We start from the raw sequence: 26,085 nt of genomic DNA on the forward strand, positions 1-26,085 counted from the left end.
CTATTCAACATTTTCCCTACTGTTGCACTCTTTGGAGTGGGAATAGTAATTTTTGCCTCTCCACTATCCAACACTTTCCCTACTGTTGCACTCATTAGAGTGGGAATAGTGATTTTTACCCCTCTGCTATCCAACACTTTCCCTACTGTTGGACTCACTGGAGTGGTAATAGTAAATTTTACCCCTCTGCTATGCAACACTTTCCCTACTTTTGCACTCACTTGAGTTGGAATAGTAACTTTTATTCCTTTGCTATCCAACACTTTCCCTACCGTTGCACTCACTGGGTTGGGAATAGTAATTTTTACCCCCTCCGCTATCCAACACTTTCCCTACTTTTGCACTCACCGGAGCAGTAAATAAATTTTTTTACCACTCCGCTAGCCAACACTTATGCTACTGTTGCACTCTTTGGAGTGGGAATAGTAATTTTTACCCATCCACTATTCAATACTTTCCGTACTGTTGCACTCTTTGAAGTGGGAATAGTAATTTTTGAACCCGCTATCCAACACTTTTTCCTACTGTTTCTCCAACTGGAGTGGCACTCGTAATGTTTGCCTCTCTGCTATCCAACACTTTCCCTGCTGTTGCAGTCAATGGAGTTGGAGTAGTAATATCTACCCCTCCAACATCCAACACTGTCCATACTGTTGCAGTCACTGGAGTGAGAATAGTTATTTGTACCCCTCCACTATACACCACTTTCCCTACTATTGCACTCACTGGAGTGGTAATAGTAAATTTTACCCCTCCGCTATGCAACACTTTCCCTACTTTTGCACTCACTTGAGTTGGAATAGTAACTTTTATTCCTTTGCTATCCAACACTTTCCCTACCGTTGCACTCACTGGAGTGGGAATAGTAATTTTTACCCCCTCCGCTATCCAACACTTTCCCTACTTTTGCACTCACCGGAGCAGTAAATACATTTTTTTACCCCTCCGCTAGCCAACACTTATCCTACTGTTGCACTCTTTGGAGTGGGAATAGTAATTTTTACCCATCCACTATTCAACACTTTCAGTACTGTTGCACTCTTTGAAGTGGGAATAGTAATTTTTGAACCCGCTATCCAACACTTTTTCCTACTGTTTCTCCAACTGGAGTGGGAATCGTAATGTTTGCCTCTCTGCTATCCAACACTTTCCCTACTGTTGCACTCACTGGAGTTGGAGTAGTAATTTCTACCCCTCCAACATCCAACACTGTCCATACTGTTGCAGTCACTGGAGTGAGAATAGTAATTTGTACCCCTCCACTATCCAACACTTTCCCTACTGTTGCACTGTTGGAGTGGGAATAGTAATTTTTACCACTCTGCTATCTAACACTTTCCCTACTGTTGCACTCACCGGAGCGGGTATTCATTTTTTTTACCCCTCCACTATCCAACACTTATCCTACTGTTGCACTCTTTGGAGTGGGAATAGTAATTTTTACCCATCCACTATCCAACATTTTCCCTACTGTTGCACTCTTTGGAGTGGGAATAGTAATTTTTGCCTCTCCACTATCCAACACTTTCCCTACTGTTGCACTCACTAGAGTGGGAATAGTATTTTTTACCCCTCTGCTATCCAACACTTTCCCTACTGTTGGACTCACTGGAGTGGGTATAGTAAAGTGTTCCCCCTCCGCTGTCCAACACTTTCCCTACTGTTGCACCCTCTGGAGTGGGAATAGTAAATTGTACCCCTCCGCTATACACCACTTTCCCTACTATTGCACTCACTGGAGTGGTAATAGTAAATTTTACCCCTCCGCTATGCAACACTTTCCCTACTTTTGCACTCACTTGAGTTGGAATAGTAACTTTTATTCCTTTGCTATCAAACAATTTCCCTACCGTTGAACTCACTGGAGTGGGAATTTTAATTTTTACCCATCCGCTATCCAACACTTTCCCTACTTTTGCACTCACCGGAGCAGGAATAACATTTTTTACCCCTCCGGTATCCAACACTTATCCTACTGTTGCACTCTTTGGAGTGGGAATAGTATTTTTTACCCGTCCACTATCCAGCACTTTCCCTACTGTTGCACTCTTTGAAGTGGGAATAGTAATTTTTGCACCCGCAATCCAACCCTTTTTCCTACTGTTTCTCCCACTGGAGTGGGTATCTTAATGTTTGCCTCTCTGCTATCCAACACTTTCCCTACTGTTGCACCCACTGGAGTGAGAATGGTAATTTGTACCCCTCCACTATCCAACACTTTCCCTACTGTTGCACTGTTGAAGTGGGAATAGTAATTTTTACCACTCTGCTACTTAACACTTTCCCTACTGTTGCACTCCTTGGAGTGGGAATAGTAATTGCCACCCCTCTGCTATCCAACACTATCCCTATTGTTGCACTCACTGGAGTTGAAATAGTAAATTGAATTCCTCCGCTATCCAACACTTACCGTACTGTTGCTCTCACTGGAGTGGGAATAGTAATTCACCCCCCTCCACTATCCAACACTTTCCCTATTGTAGCATTCACTGGATTTGGAATAGTATATATAATTACTCCGTTATCCAACAGTTACCCTACTGTTGCTCTCACTACAGTGGGAATAGTAATTTTCCCCCTTCGGCTATCCAACACTTTCCCTATTGTTGCACTTACTGGAGTTGAACTAGTAAATTGAATGACTCCGCTATCCAACACTTACCCTACTGTTGCTCTCACTGGAGTGGAAATAGTAATTCCCCCCCCCCCCTTTGCTATCCAACACTTTCCCCATTGTTGCACTCACTGGAGTTGGAATAGTATATATAATTACTCTGCTATCCAACATTTACCCTACTGTTGCTCTCAATGGAGTGGGAATAGTAATTTCCCCCTCCGCTATCCAACACTCTCCCTATTGTTGCCCTTACTGGAGTTGGAATAGTAAATTTAATTTCCCAGCTATCCAACACTTGCCCTACTGTTGCACTCATTGGAGAGGGAATAGTACATTTTACCCCTCCGCTATCCAACATTTTCCCTACTGTTGCACTTACTGGAGTGGGAATAGTTCATTTTAACCCTCCACTATACAACACTTTCCCTACCGTTGCACTCACTGGAGTGCGAATAGTAATTTTTACCCCTCAGCTATCCAACACTTTCCCTACTGTTGCACTCACCGTAGCGGGTATACATTTTTTTACCCCTCCACTATCCAACACTTATCCTACTGTTGCACTCTTTGGAGTGGGAATAGTGATTTTTTACCCATCCACTATCCAACATTTTCCCTACTGTTGCACTCTTTAGAGTGGGAATAGTAATGTTTGCCTCTCCACTATCCAACACTTTCCTTACTGTTGCACTCACTAGAGTAGGAATAGTAATTTTTACCCCTCTGCTATCCAACACTTTCCCTACTGTTGGACTCACTGGAGTGGGAATAGTAAAGTTTTCCCCCTCCGCTGTCCAACACTTTCCCTACTATTGCACCCTCTGGAGTGGGAATAGTAAATTTTACCCCTCCGCTATACACCACTTTCCCTACTATTGTACTCACTGGAGTGGTAATAGTAAATTTTACCCCTCCGCTATGCAACACTTTCCCTACTTTTGCACTCACTTGAGTTGGAATAGTAACTTTTATTCCTTTGCTATCCAACACTTTCCCAACCGTTGCACTCTTTGGAGTGGGAATAGTAATTTTTACCCGTCCGCTATCCAACACTTTCCCTACTGTTGCACTCTTTGAAGTGGGAATAGTAATTTTTGCACCCGCTATCCAACACTTTTTCCTACTGTTTCTCCCACTGGAGTGGGAATCGTAATGTTTGCCCCTCTGCTATCCAACACATTCCCTACTGTTGCACTCACTGGAGTTGGAGTAGTAATTTTTACCCATCCAACACTGTCCCTACTGTTGCAGTCACTGGAGTGAGAATAGTAATTTGTACCCCTCCACTATCCAACACATTCCCTACTGTTGCACTGTTGGAGTGGGAATAGTAATTTTGACCACTCTACTATCCAACAATTTCCCTATTGTTGCACTCACTGGAGTTGAAATAGTAAATTGAATTACTCCGCTATCCAACACTTACCCTACTGTAGCTCTCACTGGAGTGGGAATAGTAATTCACCCCCCTCCGCTATCCAACACTTTCCCCATTGTTGCACTCACTGGATTTGGAATAGTATATATTATTACTCCGTTATCCAACAGTTACCCTACTGTTGCTCTCACTAAAGTGGGAATAGTAATTTTCCCCCGTCGGCTATCCAACACTTTCCCTATTGTTGCACTCCCTGGAGTTGAACTAGTAAATTGAATGACTCCGCTATCCAACACTTACCCTACTGTTGCTCTGACTGGAGTGGGAATAGTAATTTCCCCCCCCTCCGCTATCCAACACTTTCCCCATTGTTGCACTCACTGGAGTTGGAATAGTATATATAATTACTCTGCTATCCAACATTTACCCTACTGTTGCTCTCAATGGAGTGGGAATAGTAATTTCCCCCCTCCGCTATCCAACACTTTCCCTATTGTTGCACTCACTGGAGTTGGAATAGTAAATTTAATTTCCCAGCTATCCAACACTTACCCTACTGTTGCACTCATTGGAGAGGGAATAGTACATTTTACCGCTCCGCTATCCAACACTTTCCCTACTGTTGCACTTACTGGAGTGGGAATAGTACATTTTACCCCTCCACTATACAACACTTTCCCTACCGTTGCACTCACTGGAGTGCGAATAGTAATTTTTACCCCTCAGCTATCCAACACTTTCCCTACTGTTGCACTCACTGTAGTGGGTATACATTTTTTTACCCCTCCACTATCCAACACTTATCCTACTGTTGCACTCTTTGGAGTGGGAATAGTAACTTTTTACCTATCCACTATTCAACATTTTCCCTACTGTTGCACTCTTTGGAGTGGGAATAGTAATTTTTGCCTCTCCACTATCCAACACTTTCCCTACTGTTGCACTCATTAGAGTGGGAATAGTGATTTTTACCCCTCTGCTATCCAACACTTTCCCTACTGTTGGACTCTCTGGAGTGGGAATAATAAAGTTTTCCCCCTCCGCTGTCCAACACTTTCCCTACTGTTGCACCCTCTGGAGTGGGAATAGTACATTTTACCCCTCCGCTATACACCACTCTCCCTACTATTGCACTCACTGGAGTGGTAATAGTAAATTTTACCCCTCTGCTATGCAACACTTTCCCTACTTTTGCACTCACTTGAGTTGGAATAGTAACTTTTATTCCTTTGCTATCCAACACTTTCCCTACCGTTGCACTCACTGGGTTGGGAATAGTAATTTTTACCCCCTCCGCTATCCAACACTTTCCCTACTTTTGCACTCACCGGAGCAGTAAATACATTTTTTTACCCCTCCGCTAGCCAACACTTATCCTACTGTTGCACTCTTTGGAGTGGGAATAGTAATTTTTACCCATCCACTATTCAACACTTTCAGTACTGTTGCACTCTTTGAAGTGGGAATAGTAATTTTTGAACCCGCTATCCAACACTTTTTCCTACTGTTTCTCCAACTGGAGTGGGAATCGTAATGTTTGCCTCTCTGCTATCCAACACTTTCCCTACTGTTGCACTCACTGGAGTTGGAGTAGTAATTTCTACCCCTCCAACATCCAACACTGTCCATACTGGTTCAGTCACTGGAGTGAGAATAGTAATTTGTACCCCTCCACTATCCAACACTTTCCCTACTGTTGCACTGTTGGAGTGGGAATTGTAATTTTTACCACTCTGCTATCTAACACTTTCCCTACTGTTGCACTCACCGGAGCGGGTATTCATTTTTTTACCCCTCCACTATCCAACACTTATCCTACTGTTGCACTCTTTGGAGTGGGAATAGTAATTTTTACCCATCCACTATCCAACATTTTCCCTACTGTTGCACTCTTTGGAGTGGGAATAGTAATTTTTGCCTCTCCACTATCCAACACTTTCCCTACTGTTGCACTCACTAGAGTGGGAATAGTATTTTTTACCCCTCTGCTATCCAACACTTTCCCTACTGTTGGACTCACTGGAGTGGGTATAGTAAAGTGTTCCCCCTCCGCTGTCCAACACTTTCCCTACTGTTGCACCCTCTGGAGTGGGAATAGTAAATTGTACCCCTCCGCTATACACCACTTTCCCTACTATTGCACTCACTGGAGTGGTAATAGTAAATTTTACCCCTCCGCTATGCAACACTTTCCCTACTTTTGCACTCACTTGAGTTGGAATAGTAACTTTTATTCCTTTGCTATCAAACAATTTCCCTACCGTTGAACTCACTGGAGTGGGAATTTTAATTTTTACCCATCCGCTATCCAACACTTTCCCTACTTTTGCACTCACCGGAGAAGGAATAACATTTTTTACCCCTCCGGTATCCAACACTTATCCTACTGTTGCACACTTTGGAGTGGGAATAGTATTTTTTACCCGTCCACTATCCAGCACTTTCCCTACTGTTGCACTCTTTGAAGTGGGAATAGTAATTTTTGAACCCGCTATCCAACACTTTTTCCTACTGTTTCTCCAACTGGAGTGGCACTCGTAATGTTTGCCTCTCTGCTATCCAACACTTTCCCTGCTGTTGCACTCAATGGAGTTGGAGTAGTAATTTCTACCCCTCCAACATCCAACACTGTCCATACTGTTGCAGTCACTGGAGTGAGAATAGTTATTTGTACCCCTCCACTATACACCACTTTCCCTACTATTGCACTCACTGGAGTGGTAATAGTAAATTTTACCCCTCCGCTATGCAACACTTTCCCTACTTTTGCACTCACTTGAGTTGGAATAGTAACTTTTATTCCTTTGCTATCCAACACTTTCCCTACCGTTGCACTCACTGGAGTGGGAATAGTAATTTTTACCCCCTCCGCTATCCAACACTTTCCCTACTTTTGCACTCACCGGAGCAGTAAATACATTTTTTTACCCCTCCGCTAGCCAACACTTATCCTACTGTTGCACTCTTTGGAGTGGGAATAGTAATTTTTACCCATCCACTATTCAACACTTTCAGTACTGTTGCAATCTTTGAAGTGGGAATAGTAATTTTTGAACCCGCTATCCAACACTTTTTCCTACTGTTTCTCCAACTGGAGTGGGAATCATAATGTTTGCCTCTCTGCTATCCAACACTTTCCCTACTGTTGCACTCACTGGAGTTGGAGTAGTAATTTCTACCCCTCCAACATCCAACACTGTCCATACTGTTGCAGTCACTGGAGTGAGAATAGTAATTTGTACCCCTCCACTATCCAACACTTTCCCTACTGTTGCACTGTTGGAGTGGGAATAGTAATTTTTACCACTCTGCTATCTAACACTTTCCCTACTGTTGCACTCACCGGAGCGGGTATTCATTTTTTAACCCCTCCACTATCCAACACTTATCCTACTGTTGCACTCTTTGGAGTGGGAATAGTAATTTTTACCCATCCACTATCCAACATTTTCCCTACTGTTGCACTCTTTGGAGTGGGAATAGTAATTTTTGCCTCTCCACTATCCAACACTTTCCCTACTGTTGCACTCACTAAAGTGGGAATAGTATTTTTACCCCTCTGCTATCCAACACTTTCCCTACTGTTGGACTCACTGGAGTGGGTATAGTAAAGTGTTCCCCCTCCGCTGTCCAACACTTTCCCTACTGTTGCACCCTCTGGAGTGGGAATAGTAAATTGTACCCCTCCGCTATACACCACTTTCCCTACTATTGCACTCACTGGAGTGGTAATAGTAAATTTTACCCCTACGCTATGCAACACTTTCCCTACTTTTGCACTCACTTGAGTTGGAATAGTAACTTTTATTCCTTTGCTATCAAACAATTTCCCTACCGTTGAACTCACTGGAGTGGGAATTTTAATTTTTACCCATGCGCTATCCAACACTTTCCCTACTTTTGCACTCACCGGAGCAGGAATAACATTTTTTACCCCTCCGGTATCCAACACTTATCCTACTGTTGCACTCTTTGGAGTGGGAATAGTATTTTTTACCCGTCCACTATCCAGCACTTTCCCTACTGTTGCACTCTTTGAAGTGGGAATAGTAATTTTTGCACCCGCAATCCAACCCTTTTTCCTTCTGTTTCTCCCACTGGAGTGGGTATCGTAATGTTTGCCTCTCTGCTATCCAATACTTTCCCTACTGTTGCACTCACTGGAGTGAGAATGGTAATTTGTACCCCTCCACTATCCAACACTTTCCCTACTGTTGCACTGTTGGAGTGGGAATAGTAATTTTTACCACTCTGCTACTTAACACTTTCCCTACTGATGCACTCCTTGGAGTGGGAATAGTAATTGCCACCCCTCTGCTATCCAACACTATCCCTATTGTTGCACTCACTGGAGTTGAAATAGTAAATTGAATTCCTCCGCTATCCAACACTTACCGTACTGTTGCTCTCACTGGAGTGGGAATAGTAATTCACCCCCCTCCACTATCCAACACTTTCCCTATTGTAGCATTCACTGGATTTGGAATAGTATATATAATTACTCTGTTATCCAACAGTTACCCTACTGTTGCTCTCACTACAGTGGGAATAGTAATTTTCCCCCTTCGGCTATCCAACACTTTCCCTATTGTTGCACTTACTGGAGTTGAACTAGTAAATTGAATGACTCCGCTATCCAACACTTACCCTACTGTTGCTCTCACTGGAGTGGAAATAGTAATTCCCCCCCCCCCCCTTCGCTATCCAACACTTTCCCCATTGTTGCACTCACTGGAGTTGGAATAGTATATATAATTACTCTGCTATCCAACATTTACCCTACTGTTGCTCTCAATGGAGTGGGAATAGTAATTTCCCCCCTCCGCTATCCAACACTCTCCCTATTGTTGCCCTTACTGGAGTTGGAATAGTAAATTTAATTTCCCAGCTATCCAACACTTGCCCTACTGTTGCACTCATTGGAGAGGGAATAGTACATTTTACCCCTCCGCTATCCAACATTTTCCCTACTGTTGCACTTACTTGAGTGGGAATAGTACATTTTAACCCTCCACTATACCACACTTTCCCTACCGTTGCACTCACTGGAGTGCGAATAGTAATTTTTACCCCTCAGCTATCCAACACTTTCCCTACTGTTGCACTCACCGTAGCGGGTATACATTTTTTTACCCCTCCACTATCCAACACTTATCCTACTGTTGCACTCTTTGGAGTGGGAATAGTGATTTTTTACCCATCCACTATCCAACATTTTCCCTACTGTTGCACTCTTTGGAGTGGGAATAGTAATGTTTGCCTCTCCACTATCCAACACTTTCCTTACTGTTGCACTCACTAGAGTGGGAATAGTAATTTTTACCCCTCTGCTATCCAACACTTTCCCTACTGTTGGACTCACTGGAGTGGGAATTGTAAAGTTTTCCCCCTCCGCTGTCCAACACTTTCCCTACTGTTGCACCCTCTGGAGTGGGAATAGTAAATTTTACCCCTCCGCTATACACCACTTTCCCTACTATTGCACTCACTGGAGTGGTAATAGTAAATTTTACCCCTTCGCTATGCAACACTTTCCCTACTTTTGCACTCACTTGAGTTGGAATAGTAACTTTTATTCCTTTGCTATCCAACACTTTCCCAACCGTTGCACTCTTTGGAGTGGGAATAGTAATTTTTACCCGTCCGCTATCCAACACTTTCCCTACTGTTGCACTCTTTGAAGTGGGAATAGTAATTTTTGCACCCGCTATCCAACACTTTTTCCTACTGTTTCTCCCACTGGAGTGGGAATCGTAATGTTTGCCCCTCTGCTATCCAACACATTCCCTACTGTTGCACTCACTGGAGTTGGAGTAGTAATTTTTACCCATCCAACACTGTCCCTACTGTTGGAGTCACTGGAGTGAGAATAGTAATTTGTACCCCTCCACTATCCAACACATTCCCTACTGTTGCACTGTTGGAGTGGGAATAGTAATTTTGACCACTCTACTATCCAACACTTTCCCTATTGTTGCACTCACTGGAGTTGAAATAGTAAATTGAATTACTCCGCTATCCAACACTTACCCTACTGTTGCTCTCACTGGAGTGGGAATAGTAATTCACCCCCCTCCGCTATCCAACACTTTCCCCATTGTTGCACTCACTGGATTTGGAATAGTATATATTATTACTCCGTTATCCAACAGTTACCCTACTGTTGCTCTCACTAAAGTGGGAATAGTAATTTTCCCCCGTCGGCTATCCAACACTTTCCCTATTGTTGCACTCCCTGGAGTTGAACTAGTAAATTGAATGACTCCGCTATCCAACACTTACCCTACTGTTGCTCTCACTAGAGTGGGAATAGTAATTTCCCCCCTCTGCTATCCAACACTTTCCCCATTGTTGCACTCACTGGAGTTGGAATAGTATATATAATTACTCTGCTATCCAACACTTACCCTACTGTTGCTCTCACTGGAGTGGGAATAGTAATTTCCCCCCTCTGCTATCCAACACTTTCCCTATTGTTGCACTCACTGGAGTTGGAATAGTAAATTTAATTTCCCAGCTATCCAACACTTACCCTACTGTTGCTCTCACTGGAGTGGGAATGGTAATTTCCCCCTCCGCTATACAACACTTTCCCTATTGTTGCACTCACTGGAGTTGGAATAGTAAATTTAATTTCCCAGCTATCCAACACTTACCCTACTGTTGCTCTCACTGGAGTGGGAATAGTAATTCACCCCCTCCACTATCCAACACTTTCCCTATTGTAGCATTCCCTGGATTTGGAATAGTATATATAATTACTCCGTTATCCAACAGTTACCCTACTGTTGCTCTCACTACAGTGGGAATAGTAATTTTCCCCCTTCGGCTATCCAACACTTTCCCTATTGTTGCACTTACTGGAGTTGAACTAGTAAATTGAATGACTCCGCTATCCAACACTTACCCTACTGTTGCTCTCACTGGAGTGGGAATAGTAATTTCCCCCTCCGCTATCCAACACTTTCCCTATTGTTGCACTCACTGGAGTTGGAATAGTAAATTTAATTTCCCAGCTATCCAACACTTACCCTACTGTTGCTCTCACTGGAGTGGAAATAGTAATTCCCCCCCCCCCCTTCGCTATCCAACACTTTCCCCATTGTTGCACTCACTGGAGTTGGAACAGTATATATAATTACTCTGCTATCCAACATTTACCCTACTGTTGCTCTCAATGGAGAGGGAATAGTACATTTTACCCCTCCGCTATCCAACATTTTCCCTACTGTTGCACTTACTGGAGTGGGAATAGTACATTTTAACCCTCCACTATACAACACTTTCCCTACCGTTGCACTCACTGGAGTGCGAATAGTAATTTTTACCCCTCAGCTATCCAACACTTTCCCTACTGTTGCACTCACCGTAGCGGGTATACATTTTTTTACCCCTCCACTATCCAACACTTATCCTACTGTTGCACTCTTTGGAGTGGGAATAGTGATTTTTTACCCATCCACTATCCAACATTTTCCCTACTGTTGCACTCTTTGGAGTGGGAATAGTAATGTTTGCCTCTCCACTATCCAACACTTTCCTTACTGTTGCACTCACTAGAGTAGGAATAGTAATTTTTACCCCTCTGCTATCCAACACTTTCCCTACTGTTGGACTCACTGGAGTGGGAATAGTAAAGTTTTCCCCCTCCGCTGTCCAACACTTTCCCTACTGTTGCACCCTCTGGAGTGGGAATAGTAAATTTTACCCCTCCGCTATACACCACTTTCCCTACTATTGTACTCACTGGAGTGGTAATAGTAAATTTTACCCCTCCGCTATGCAACACTTTCCCTACTTTTGCACTCACTTGAGTTGGAATAGTAACTTTTATTCCTTTGCTATCCAACACTTTCCCAACCGTTGCACTCTTTAGAGTGGGAATAGTAATTTTTACCCGTCCGCTATCCAACACTTTCCCTACTGTTGCACTCTTTGAAGTGGGAATAGTAATTTTTGCACCCGCTATCCAACACTTTTTCCTACTGTTTCTCCCACTGGAGTGGGAATCGTAATGTTTGCCCCTCTGCTATCCAACACATTCCCTACTGTTGCACTCACTGGAGTGGGAATAGTACATTTTACCCCTCCACTATACAACACTTTCCCTACCGTTGCACTCACTGGAGTGCGAATAGTAATTTTTACCCCTCAGCTATCCAACACTTTCCCTACTGTTGCACTCACTGTAGTGGGTATACATTTTTTTACCCCTCCACTATCCAACACTTATCCTACTGTTGCACTCTTTGGAGTGGGAATAGTAATTTTTTACCTATCCACTATTCAACATTTTCCCTACTGTTGCACTCTTTGGAGTGGGAATAGTAATTTTTGCCTCTCCACTATCCAACACTTTCCCTACTGTTTCACTCATTAGAGTGGGAATAGTAATTTTTACCCCTCTGCTATCCAACACTTTCCCTACTGTTGGACTCACTGGAGTGGGAATAATAAAGTTTTCCCCCTCCGCTGTCCAACACTTTCCCTACTGTTGCACCCTCTGGAGTGGGAATAGTACATTTTACCCCTCCGCTATACACCACTCTCCCTACTATTGCACTCACTGGAGTGGTAATAGTAAATTTTACCCCTCTGCTATGCAACACTTTCCCTACTTTTGCACTCACTTGAGTTGGAATAGTAACTTTTATTCCTTTGCTATCCAACACTTTCCCTACCGTTGCACTCACTGGGTTGGGAATAGTAATTTTTACCCCCTCCGCTATCCAACACTTTCCCTACTTTTGCACTCACCGGAGCAGTAAATACATTTTTTTACCCCTCCGCTAGCCAACACTTATGCTACTGTTGCACTCTTTGGAGTGGGAATAGTAATTTTTACCCATCCACTATTCAACACTTTCCATACTGTTGCACTCTTTCAAGTGGGAATAGTAATTTTTGAACCCGCTATCCAACACTTTTTCCTACTGTTTCTCCAACTGGAGTGGCACTCGTAATGTTTGCCTCTCTGCTATCCAACACTTTCCCTGCTGTTGCACTCAATGGAGTTGGAGTAGTAATTTCTACCCCTCCAACATCCAACACTGTCCATACTGTTGCAGTCACTGGAGTGAGAATAGTTATTTGTACCCCTCCACTATACACCACTTTCCCTACTATTGCACTCACTGGAGTGGTAATAGTAAATTTTACCCCTCCGCTATGCAACACTTTCCCTACTTTTGCACTCACTTGAGTTGGAATAGTAACTTTTATTCCTTTGCTATCCAACACTTTCCCTACCGTTGCACTCACTGGAGTGGGAATAGTAATTTTTACCCCCTCCGCTATCCAACACTTTCCCTACTTTTGCACTCACCGGAGCAGTAAATACATTTTTTTACCCCTCCGCTAGCCAACACTTATCCTACTGTTGCACTCTTTGGAGTGGGAATAGTAATTTTTACCCATCCACTATTCAACACTTTCAGTACTGTTGCACTCTTTGAAGTGGGAATAGTATTTTTTGAACCCGCTATCCAACACTTTTTCCTACTGTTTCTCCAACTGGAGTGGGAATCGTAATGTTTGCCTCTCTGCTACCCAACACTTTCCCTACTGTTGCACTCACTGGAGTTGGAGTAGTAATTTCTACCCCTCCAACATCCAACACTGTCCATACTGTTGCAGTCACTGAAGTGAGAATAGTAATTTGTACCCCTCCACTATCCAACACTTTCCCTACTGTTGCACTGTTGGAGTGGGAATAGTAATTTTTACCACTCTGCTATCTAACACTTTCCCTACTGTTGCACTCACCGGAGCGGGTATTCATTTTTTTACCCCTCCACTATCCAACACTTATCCTACTGTTGCCCTCTTTGGAGTGGGAATAGTAATTTTTACCCATCCACTATCCAACATTTTCCCTACTGTTGCACTCTTTGGAGTGGGAATAGTAATTTTTGCCTCTCCACTATCCAACACTTTCCCTACTGTTGCACTCACTAGAGTGGGAATAGTATTTTTTACCCCTCTGCTATCCAACACTTTCCCTACTGTTGGACTCACTGGAGTGGGTATAGTAAAGTGTTCCCCCTCCGCTGTCCAACACTTTCCCTACTTTTGCACCCTCTGGAGTGGGAATAGTAAATTGTACCCCTCCGCTATACACCACTTTCCCTACTATTGCACTCACTGGAGTGGTAATAGTAAATTTTACCCCTCCGCTATGCAACACTTTCCCTACTTTTGCACTCACTTGAGTTGGAATAGTAACTTTTATTCCTTTGCTATCAAACAATTTCCCTACCGTTGAACTCACTGGAGTGGGAATTTTAATTTTTACCCATCCGCTATCCAACACTTTCCCTACTTTTGCACTCACCGGAGCAGGAATAACATTTTTTACCCCTCCGGCATCCAACACTTATCCTACTGTTGCACTCTTTGGAGTGGGAATAGTATTTTTTACCCGTCCACTATCCAGCACTTTCCCTACTGTTGCACTCTTTGAAGTGGGAATAGTAATTTTTGCACCCGCAATCCAACCCTTTTTCCTACTGTTTCTCCCACTGGAGTGGGTATCGTAATGTTTGCCTCTCTGCTATCCAACACTTTCCCTACTGTTGCACTCACTGGAGTGAGAATGGTAATTTGTACCCCTCCACTATCCAACACTTTCCCTACTGTTGCACTGTTGGAGTGGGAATAGTAATTTTTACCACTCTGCTACTTAACACTTTCCCTACTGTTGCACTCCTTGGAGTGGGAATAGTAATTGCCACCCCTCTGCTATCCAACACTATCCCTATTGTTGCACTCACTGGAGTTGAAATAGTAAATTGAATTCCTCCGCTATCCAACACTTACCATACTGTTGCTCTCACTGGAGTGGGAATAGTAATTCACCCCCCTCCACTATCCAACACTTTCCCTATTGTAGCATTCACTGGATTTGGAATAGTATATATAATTACTCCGTTATCCAACAGTTACCCTACTGTTGCTCTCACTACAGTGGGAATAGTAATTTTCCCCCTTCGGCTATCCAACACTTTCCCTATTGTTGCACTTACTGGAGTTGAACTAGTAAATTGAATGACTCCGCTATCCAACACTTACCCTACTGTTGCTCTCACTGGAGTGGAAATAGTAATTCCCCCCCCCCTTCGCTATCCAACACTTTCCCCATTGTTGCACTCACTGGAGTTGGAATAGTATATATAATTACTCTGCTATCCAACATTTACCCTACTGTTGCTCTCAATGGAGTGGGAATAGTAATTTCCCCCCTCCGCTATCCAACACTCTCCCTATTGTTGCCCTTACTGGAGTTGGAATAGTAAATTTAATTTCCCAGCTATCCAACACTTGCCCTACTGTTGCACTCATTGGAGAGGGAATAGTACATTTTACCCCTCCGCTATCCAACATTTTCCCTACTGTTGCACTTACTGGAGTGGGAATAGTACATTTTAACCCTCCACTATACAACACTTTCCCTACCGTTGCACTCACTGGAGTGCGAATAGTAATTTTTACCCCTCAGCTATCCAACACTTTCCCTACTGTTGCACTCACCGTAGCGGGTATACATTTTTTTACCCCTCCACTATCCAACACTTATCCTACTGTTGCACTCTTTGGAGTGGGAATAGTAATTTTTTACCCATCCACTATCCAACATTTTCCCTACTGTTGCACTCTTTGGAGTGGGAATAGTAATTTTTGCTTCTCCACTAGCCAACACTTTCCCTACTGTTGCACTCACTAGAGTGGGAATAGTAATTTTTACCCCTCTGCTATCCAACACTTTCCCTACTGTTGGACTCACTGGAGTGGGAATAGTAAAGTTTTCCCCCTCCGCTGTCCAACACTTTCCCTACTGTTGCACCCTCTGGAGTGGGAATAGTAAATTTTACCCCTCCGCTATACACCACTTTCCCTACTATTGCACTCACTGGAGTGGTAATAGTAAATTTTACCCCTTCGCTATGCAACACTTTCCCTACTTTTGCACTCACTTGAGTTGGAATAGTAACTTTTATTCCTTTGCTATCCAACACTTTCCCAACCGTTGCACTCTTTGGAGTGGGAATAGTAATTTTTACCCGTCCGCTATCCAACACTTTCCCTACTGTTGCACTCTTTGAAGTGGGAATAGTAATTTTTGCACCCGCTATCCAACACTTTTTCCTACTGTTTCTCCCACTGGAGTGGGAATCGTAATGTTTGCCCCTCTGCTATCCAACACATTCCCTACTGTTGCACTCACTGGAGTTGGAGTAGTAATTTTTACCCATCCAACACTGTCCCTACTGTTGGAGTCACTGGAGTGAGAATAGTAATTTGTACCCCTCCACTATCCAACACATTCCCTACTGTTGCACTGTTGGAGTGGGAATAGTAATTTTGACCACTCTACTATCCAACACTTTCCCTATTGTTGCACTCACTGGAGTTGAAATAGTAAATTGAATTACTCCGCTATCCAACACTTACCCTACTGTTGCTCTCACTGGAGTGGGAATAGTAATTCACCCCCCTCCGCTATCCAACACTTTCCCCATTGTTGCACTCACTGGATTTGGAATAGTATATATTATTACTCCGTTATCCAACAGTTACCCTACTGTTGCTCTCACTAAAGTGGGAATAGTAATTTTCCCCCGTCGGCTATCCAACACTTTCCCTATTGTTGCACTCCCTGGAGTTGAACTAGTAAATTGAATGACTCCGCTATCCAACACTTACCCTACTGTTGCTCTCACTAGAGTGGGAATAGTAATTTCCCCCCTCTGCTATCCAACACTTTCACCATTGTTGCACTCACTGGAGTTGGAATAGTATATATAATTACTCTGCTATCCAACACTTACCCTACTGTTGCTCTCACTGGAGTGGAAATAGTAATTCCCCCCCCCCTTCGCTATCCAACACTTTCCCCATTGTTGCACTCACTGGAGTTGGAACAGTATATATAATTACTCTGCTATCCAACATTTACCCTACTGTTGCTCTCAATGGAGTGGGAATAGTAATTTCCCCCTTCCGCTATCCAACACTCTCCCTATTGTTGCCCTTACAGGAGTTGGAATAGTAAATTTAATTTCCCAGCTATCCAACACTTGCCCTACTGTTGCACTCATTGGAGAGGGAATAGTACATTTTACCCCTCCGCTATCCAACATTTTCCCTACTGTTGCACTTACTGGAGTGGGAATAGTACATTTTAACCCTCCACTATACAACACTTTCCCTACCGTTGCACTCACTGGAGTGCGAATAGTAATTTTTACCCCTCAGCTATCCAACACTTTCCCTACTGTTGCACTCACCGTAGAGTGTATACATTTTTTTACCCCTCCACTATCCAACACTTATTCTACTGTTGCACTCTTTGGAGTGGGAATAGTGATTTTTTACCCATCCACTATCCAACATTTTCCCTACTGTTGCACTCTTTGGAGTGGGAATAGTATTTTTTGCCTCTCCACTATCCAACACTTTCCCTACTGTTGCACCCACTAGAGTGGGAATAGTTATTTTTACCCCTCTGCTATCCAACACTTTCCCTGCTGTTGGACTCACTGGAGTGGGAATAGTAAAGTTTTCCCCCTCCGCTGTCCAACACTTTCCCTACTGTTGCACCCTCTGGAGTGGGAATAGTAAATTTTACCCCTCCGCTATACACCACTTTCCCTACTATTGCACTCACTGGAGTGGTAATAGTAAATTTTACCCCTCCGCTATGCAACACTTTCCCTACTTTTGCACTCACTTGAGTTGGAATAGTAACTTGTATTCCTTTGCTATCCAACACTTTCCCAATCGTTGCCCTCTTTGGAGTGGGAATAGTAATTTTTACCCGTCCGCTATCCAACACTTTCCCTACTGTTGCACTCTTTGAAGTGGGAATAGTAATTTTTGCACCCGCTATCCAACACTTTTTCCTACTGTTTCTCCCACTGTAGTGGGAATCGTAATGTTTGCCCCTCTGCTATCCAACACATTCCCTACTGTTGCACTCACTGGAGTTGGAGTAGTAATTTTTACCCATCCAACACTGTCTCTACTGTTGCAGTCACTGGAGTGAGAATAGAAATTTGTACCCCTCCACTATCCAACACTTTCCCTACTGTTGCACTGTTGGAGTGGGAATAGTAATTTTGACCACTCTACTATCCAACACTTTCCCTATTGTTGCACTCACTGGAGTTGAAATAGTAAATTGCATTACTCCGCTATCCAACACTTACCCTACTGTTGCTCTCACTGGAGTGGGAATAGTAATTCACCCCCCTCCGCTATCCAACACTTTCCCCATTGTTGCACTCACTGGATTTGGAATAGTATATATTATTACTCCGCTATCCAACACTTACCCTACTGTTGCTCTCAATAGAGTGGGAATAGTAATTTCCCCCCTCTGCTATCCAACACTTTCCCCATTGTTGCACTCACTGGAGTTGGAATAGTATATATAATTACTCTGCTATCCAACACTTACCCTACTGTTGCTCTCACTGGAGTGGGAATAGTAATTTCCCCCCTCTGCTATCCAACACTTTCCCTATTGTTGCACTCACTGGAGTTGGAATAGTAAATTTAATTTCCCAGCTATCCAACACTTACCCTACTGTTGCTCTCACTGGAGTGGGAATAGTAATTTCCCCCTCCGCTATCCAACACTTTCCCTATTGTTGCACTCACTGGAGTTGGAATAGTAAATTTAATTTCCCAGCTATCCAACACTTACCCTACTGTTGCTCTCACTGGAGTGGAAATAGTAATTCCCCCCCCCCCCCTTCGCTATCCAACACTTTCCCCATTGTTGCACTCACTGGAGTTGGAACAGTATATATAATTACTCTGCTATCCAACATTTACCCTACTGTTGCTCTCAATGGAGAGGGAATAGTACATTTTACCCCTCCGCTATCCAAAATTTTCCCTACTGTTGCACTTACTGGAGTGGGAATAGTACATTTTAACCCTCCACTATACAACACTTTCCCTACCGTTGCACTCACTGGAGTGCGAATAGTAATTTTTACCCCTCAGCTATCCAACACTTTCCCTACTGTTGCACTCACCGTAGCGGGTATACATTTTTTTACCCCTCCACTATCCAACACTTATCCTACTGTTGCACTCTTTGGAGTGGGAATAGTGATTTTTTACCCATCCACTATCCAACATTTTCCCTACTGTTGCACTCTTTGGAGTGGGAATAGTAATGTTTGCCTCTCCACTATCCAACACTTTCCTTACTGTTGCACTCTCTAGAGTAGGAATAGTAATTTTTACCCCTCTGCTATCCAACACTTTCCCTACTGTTGGACTCACTGGAGTGGGAATAGTAAAGTTTTCCCCCTCCGCTGTCCAACACTTTCCCTACTGTTGCACCCTCTGGAGTGGGAATAGTAAATTTTACCCCTCCGCTATACACCACTTTCCCTACTATTGTACTCACTGGAGTGATAATAGTAAATTTTACCCCTCCGCTATGCAACACTTTCCCTACTTTTGCACTCACTTGAGTTGGAATAGTAACTTTTATTCCTTTGCTATCCAACACTTTCCCAACCGTTGCACTCTTTAGAGTGGGAATAGTAATTTTTACCCGTCCGCTATCCAACACTTTCCCTACTGTTGCACTCTTTGAAGTGGGAATAGTAATTTTTGCACCCGCTATCCAACACTTTTTCCTACTGTTTCTCCCACTGGAGTGGGAATCGTAATGTTTGCCCCTCTGCTATCCAACACATTCCCTACTGTTGCACTCACTGGAGTTGGAGTAGTAATTTTTACCCATCCAACACTGTCCCTACTGTTGCAGTCACTGGAGTGAGAATAGTAATTTGTACCCCTCCACTATCCAACACATTCCCTACTGTTGCACTGTTGGAGTGGGAATAGTAATTTTGACCACTCTACTATCCAACACTTTCCCTATTGTTGCACTCACTGGAGTTGAAATAGTAAATTGAATTACTCCGCTATCCAACACTTACCCTACTGTTGCTCTCACTGGAGTGGGAATAGTAATTCACCCCCCTCCGCTATCCAACACTTTCCCCATTGTTGCACTCACTGGATTTGGAATAGTATATATTATTACTCCGTTATCCAACAGTTACCCTACTGTTGCTCTCACTAAAGTGGGAATAGTAATTTTCCTCCGTCGGCTATCCAACACTTTCCCTATTGTTGCACTCCCTGGAGTTGAACCTGTAAATTGAATGACTCCGCTATCCAACACTTACCCTACTGTTGCTCTGACTGGAGTGGGAATAGTAATTTCCCCCCCCCTCCGCTATCCAACACTTTCCCCATTGTTGCACTCACTGGAGTTGGAATAGTATATATAATTACTCTGCTATCCAACATTTACCTTACTGTTGCTCTCAATGGAGTGGGAATAGTAATTTCCCCCCTCCGCTATCCAACACTTTCCCTATTGTTGCACTCACTGGAGTTGGAATAGTAAATTTAATTTCCCAGCTATCCAACACTTACCCTACTGTTGCACTCATTGGAGAGGGAATAGTACATTTTACCGCTCCGCTATCCAACACTTTCCCTACTGTTGCACTTACTGGAGTGGGAATAGTACATTTTACCCCTCCACTATACAACACTTTCCCTACCGTTGCACTCACTGGAGTGCGAATAGTAATTTTTACCCCTCAGCTATCCAACACTTTCCCTACTGTTGCACTCACTGTAGTGGGTATACATTTTTTTACCCCTCCACTATCCAACACTTATCCTACTGTTGCACTCTTTGGAGTGGGAATAGTAATTTTTTACCTATCCACTATTCAACATTTTCCCTACTGTTGCACTCTTTGGAGTGGGAATAGTAATTTTTGCCTCTCCACTATCCAACACTTTCCCTACTGTTGCACTCATTAGAGTGGGAATAGTAATTTTTACCCCTCTGCTATCCAACACTTTCCCTACTGTTGGACTCACTGGAGTGGGAATAATAAAGTTTTCCCCCTCCGCTGTCCAACACTTTCCCTACTGTTGCACCCTCTGGAGTGGGAATAGTACATTTTACCCCTCCGCTATACACCACTCTCCCTACTATTGCACTCACTGGAGGGGTAATAGTAAATTTTACCCCTCTGCTATGCAACACTTTCCCTACTTTTGCACTCACTTGAGTTGGAATGGTAACTTTTATTCCTTTGCTATCCAACACTTTCCCTACCGTTGCACTCACTGGGTTGGGAATAGTAATTTTTACCCCCTCCGCTATCCAACACTTTCCCTACTTTTGCACTCACCGGAGCAGTAAATAAATTTTTTTACCCCTCCGCTAGCCAACACTTATGCTACTGTTGCACTCTTTGGAGTGGGAATAGTAATTTTTACCCATCCACTATTCAACACTTTCCGTACTGTTGCACTCTTTCAAGTGGGAATAGTAATTTTTGAACCCGCTATCCAACACTTTTTCCTACTGTTTCTCCAACTGGAGTGGCACTCGTAATGTTTGCCTCTCTGCTATCCAACACTTTCCCTGCTGTTGCACTCAATGGAGTTGGAGTAGTAATTTCTACCCCTCCAACATCCAACACTGTCCATACTGTTGCAGTCACTGGAGTGAGAATAGTTATTTGTACCCCTCCACTATACACCACTTTCCCTACTATTGCACTCACTGGAGTGGTAATAGTAAATTTTACCCCTCCGCTATGCAACACTTTCCCTACTTTTGCACTCACTTGAGTTGGAATAGTAACTTTTATTCCTTTGCTATCCAACACTTTCCCTACCGTTGCACTCACTGGAGTGGTAATAGTAATTTTTACCCCCTCCGCTATCCAACACTTTCCCTACTTTTGCACTCACCGGAGCAGTAAATACATTTTTTTACCCCTCCGCTAGCCAACACTTATCCTACTGTTGCACTCTTTGGAGTGGAAATAGTAATTTTTACCCATCCACTATTCAACACTTTCAGTACTGTTGCACTCTTTGAAGTGGGAATAGTAATTTTTGAACCCGCTATCCAACACTTTTTCCTACTGTTTCTCCAACTGGAGTGGGAATCGTAATGTTTGCCTCTCTGCTATCCAACACTTTCCCTACTGTTGCACTCACTGGAGTTGGAGTAGTAATTTCTACCCCTCCAACATCCAACACTGTCCATACTGTTGCAGTCACTGGAGTGAGAATAGTAATTTGTACCCCTCCACTATCCAACACTTTCCCTACTGTTGCACTGTTGGAGTGGGAATAGTAATTTTTACCACTCTGCTATCTAACACTTTCCCTACTGTTGCACTCACCGGAGCGGGTATTCATTTTTTTACCCCTCCACTATCTAACACTTATCCTACTGTTGCACTCTTTGGAGTGGGAATAGTAATTTTTACCCATCCACTATCCAACATTTTCCCTACTGTTGCACTCTTTGGAGTGGGAATAGTAATTTTTGCCTCTCCACTATCCAACACTTTCCCTACTGTTGCACTCACTAGAGTGGGAATAGTATTTTTTACCCCTCTGCTATCCAACACTTTCCCTACTGTTGGACTCACTGGAGTGGGTATAGTAAAGTGTTCCCCCTCCGCTGTCCAACACTTTCCCTACTGTTGCACCCTCTGGAGTGGGAATAGTTAATTGTACCCCTCTGCTATACACCACTTTCCCTACTATTGCACTCACTGGAGTGGTAATAGTAAATTTTACCCCTCCGCTATGCAACACTTTCCCTACTTTTGCACTCACTTGAGTTGGAATAGTAACTTTTATTCCTTTGCTATCAAACAATTTCCCTACCGTTGAACTCACTGGAGTGGGAATTTTAATTTTTACCCATCCGCTATCCAACACTTTCCCTACTTTTGCACTCACCGGAGCAGGAATAACATTTTTTACCCCTCCGGTATCCAACACTTATCCTACTGTTGCACTCTTTGGAGTGGGAATAGTATTTTTTACCCGTCCACTATCCAGCACTTTCCCTACTGTTGCACTCTTTGAAGTGGGAATAGTAATTTTTGCACCCGCAATCCAACCCTTTTTCCTACTGTTTCTCCCACTGGAGTGGGTATCGTAATGTTTGCCTCTCTGCTATCCAACACTTTCCCTACTGTTGCACTCACTGGAGTGAGAATGGTAATTTGTACCCCTCCACTATCCAACACTTTCCCTACTGTTGCACTGTTGGAGTGGGAATAGTAATTTTTACCACTCTGCTACTTAACACTTTCCCTACTGTTGCACTCCTTGGAGTGGGAATAGTAATTGCCACCCCTCTGCTATCCAACACTATCCCTATTGTTGCACTCACTGGAGTTGAAATAGTAAATTGAATTCCTCCGCTATCCAACACTTACCGTACTGTTGCTCTCACTGGAGTGGGAATAGTAATTCACCCCCCTCCACTATCCAACACTTTCCCTATTGTAGCATTCACTGGATTTGGAATAGTATATATAATTACTCCGTTATCCAACAGTTGCCCTACTGTTGCTCTCACTACAGTGGGAATAGTAATTTTCCCCCTTCGGCTATCCAACACTTTCCCTATTGTTGCACTTACTGGAGTTGAACTAGTAAATTGAATGACTCCGCTATCCAACACTTACCCTACTGTTGCTCTCCCTGGAGTGGAAATAGTAATTCCCCCCCCCCCCTTCGCTATCCAACACTTTCCCCATTGTTGCACTCACTGGAGTTGGAATAGTATATATAATTACTCTGCTATCCAACATTTACCCTACTGTTGTTCTCAATGGAGTGGGAATAGTAATTTCCCCCCTCCGCTATCCAACACTCTCCCTATTGTTGCCCTTACTGGAGTTGGAATAGTACATTTAATTTCCCAGCTATCCAACACTTGCCCTACTGTTGCACTCATTGGAGAGGGAATAGTACATTTTACCCCTCCGCTATCCAACATTTTCCCTACTGTTGCACTTACTGGAGTGGGAATAGTACATTTTAACCCTCCACTATACAACACTTTCCCTACCGTTGCACTCACTGGAGTGCGAATAGTAATTTTTACCCCTCAGCTATCCAACACTTTCCCTACTGTTGCACTCACCGTAGCGGGTATACATTTTTTTACCCCTCCACTATCCAACACTTATCCTACTGTTGCACTCTTTGGAGTGGGAATAGTGATTTTTTACCCATCCACTATCCAACATTTTCCCTACTGTTGCACTCTTTGGAGTGGGAATAGTAATGTTTGCCTCTCCACTATCCAACACTTTCCTTACTGTTGCACTCACTAGAGTGGGAATAGTAATTTTTACCCCTCTGCTATCCAACACTTTCCCTACTGTTGGACTCACTGGAGTGGGAATAGTAAAGTTTTCCCCCTCCGCTGTCCAACACTTTCCCTACTGTTGCACCCTCTGGAGTGGGAATAGTAAATTTTACCCCTCCGCTATACACCACTTTCCCTACTATTGCACTCACTGGAGTGGTATTAGTAAATTTTACCCCTTAGCTATGCAACACTTTCCCTACTTTTGCACTCACTTGAGTTGGAATAGTAACTTTTATTCCTTTGCTATCCAACACTTTCCCAACCATTGCACTCTTTGGAGTGGGAATAGTAATTTTTACCCGTCCGCTATCCAGCACTTTCCCTACTGTTGCACTCTTTGAAGTGGGAATAGTAATTTTTGCACCCGCTATCCAACACTTTTTCCTACTGTTTCTCCCACTGGAGTGGGAATCATAATGTTTGCCCCTCTGCTATCCAACACATTCCCTACTGTTGCACTCACTGGAGTTGGAGTAGTAATTTTTACCCATCCAACACTGTCCCTACTGTTGGAGTCACTGGAGTGAGAATAGTAATTTGTACCCCTCCACTATCCAACACATTCCCTACTGTTGCACTGTTGGAGTGGGAATAGTAATTTTGACCACTCTACTATCCAACACTTTCCCTATTGTTGCACTCACTGGAGTTGAAATAGTAAATTGAATTACTCCGCTATCCAACACTTACCCTACTGTTGCTCTCACTGGAGTGGGAATAGTAATTCACCCCCCTCCGCTATCCAACACTTTCCCCATTGTTGCACTCACTGGATTTGGAATAGTATATATTATTACTCCGTTATCCAACAGTTACCCTACTGTTGCTCTCACTAAAGTGGGAATAGTAATTTTCCCCCGTCGGCTATCCAACACTTTCCCTATTGTTGCACTCCCTGGAGTTGAACTAGTAAATTGAATGACTCCGCTATCCAACACTTACCCTACTGTTGCTCTCACTAGAGTGGGAATAGTAATTTCCCCCCTCTGCTATCCAACACTTTCCCCATTGTTGCACTCACTGGAGTTGGAATAGTATATATAATTACTCTGCTATCCAACACTTACCCTACTGTTGCTCTCACTGGAGTGGGAATAGTAATTTCCCCCCTCTGCTATCCAACACTTTCCCTATTGTTGCAATCACTGGAGTTGGAATAGTAAATTTAATTTCCCAGCTATCCAACACTTACCCTACTGTTGCTCTCACTGGAGTGGGAATGGTAATTTCCCCCTCCGCTATACAACACTTTCCCTATTGTTGCACTCACTGGAGTTGGAATAGTAAATTTAATTTCCCAGCTATCCAACACTTACCCTACTGTTGCTCTCACTGGAGTGGGAATAGTAATTCACCCCCTCCACTATCCAACACTTTCCCTATTGTAGCATTCCCTGGATTTGGAATAGTATATATAATTACTCCGTTATCCAACAGTTACCCTACTGTTGCTCTCACTACAGTGGGAATAGTAATTTTCCCCCTTCGTCTATCCAACACTTTCCCTATTGTTGCACTTACTGGAGTTGAACTAGTAAATTGAATGACTCCGCTATCCAACACTTACCCTACTGTTGCTCTCACTGGAGTGGGAATAGTAATTTCCCCCTCCGCTATCCAACACTTTCCCTATTGTTGCACTCACTGGAGTTGGAATAGTAAATTTAATTTCCCAGCTATCCAACACTTACCCTACTGTTGCTCTCACTGGAGTGGAAATAGTAATCCCCCCCCCCTTCGCTATCCAACACTTTCCCCATTGTTGCACTCACTGGAGTTGGAACAGTATATATAATTACTCTGCTATCCAACATTTACCCTACTGTTGCTCTCAATGGA

Source organism: Triturus cristatus, chromosome 9 (assembly GCF_964204655.1).
Source record: "Triturus cristatus chromosome 9, aTriCri1.1, whole genome shotgun sequence".
Classification (NCBI taxonomy): domain Eukaryota; kingdom Metazoa; phylum Chordata; class Amphibia; order Caudata; family Salamandridae; genus Triturus; species Triturus cristatus.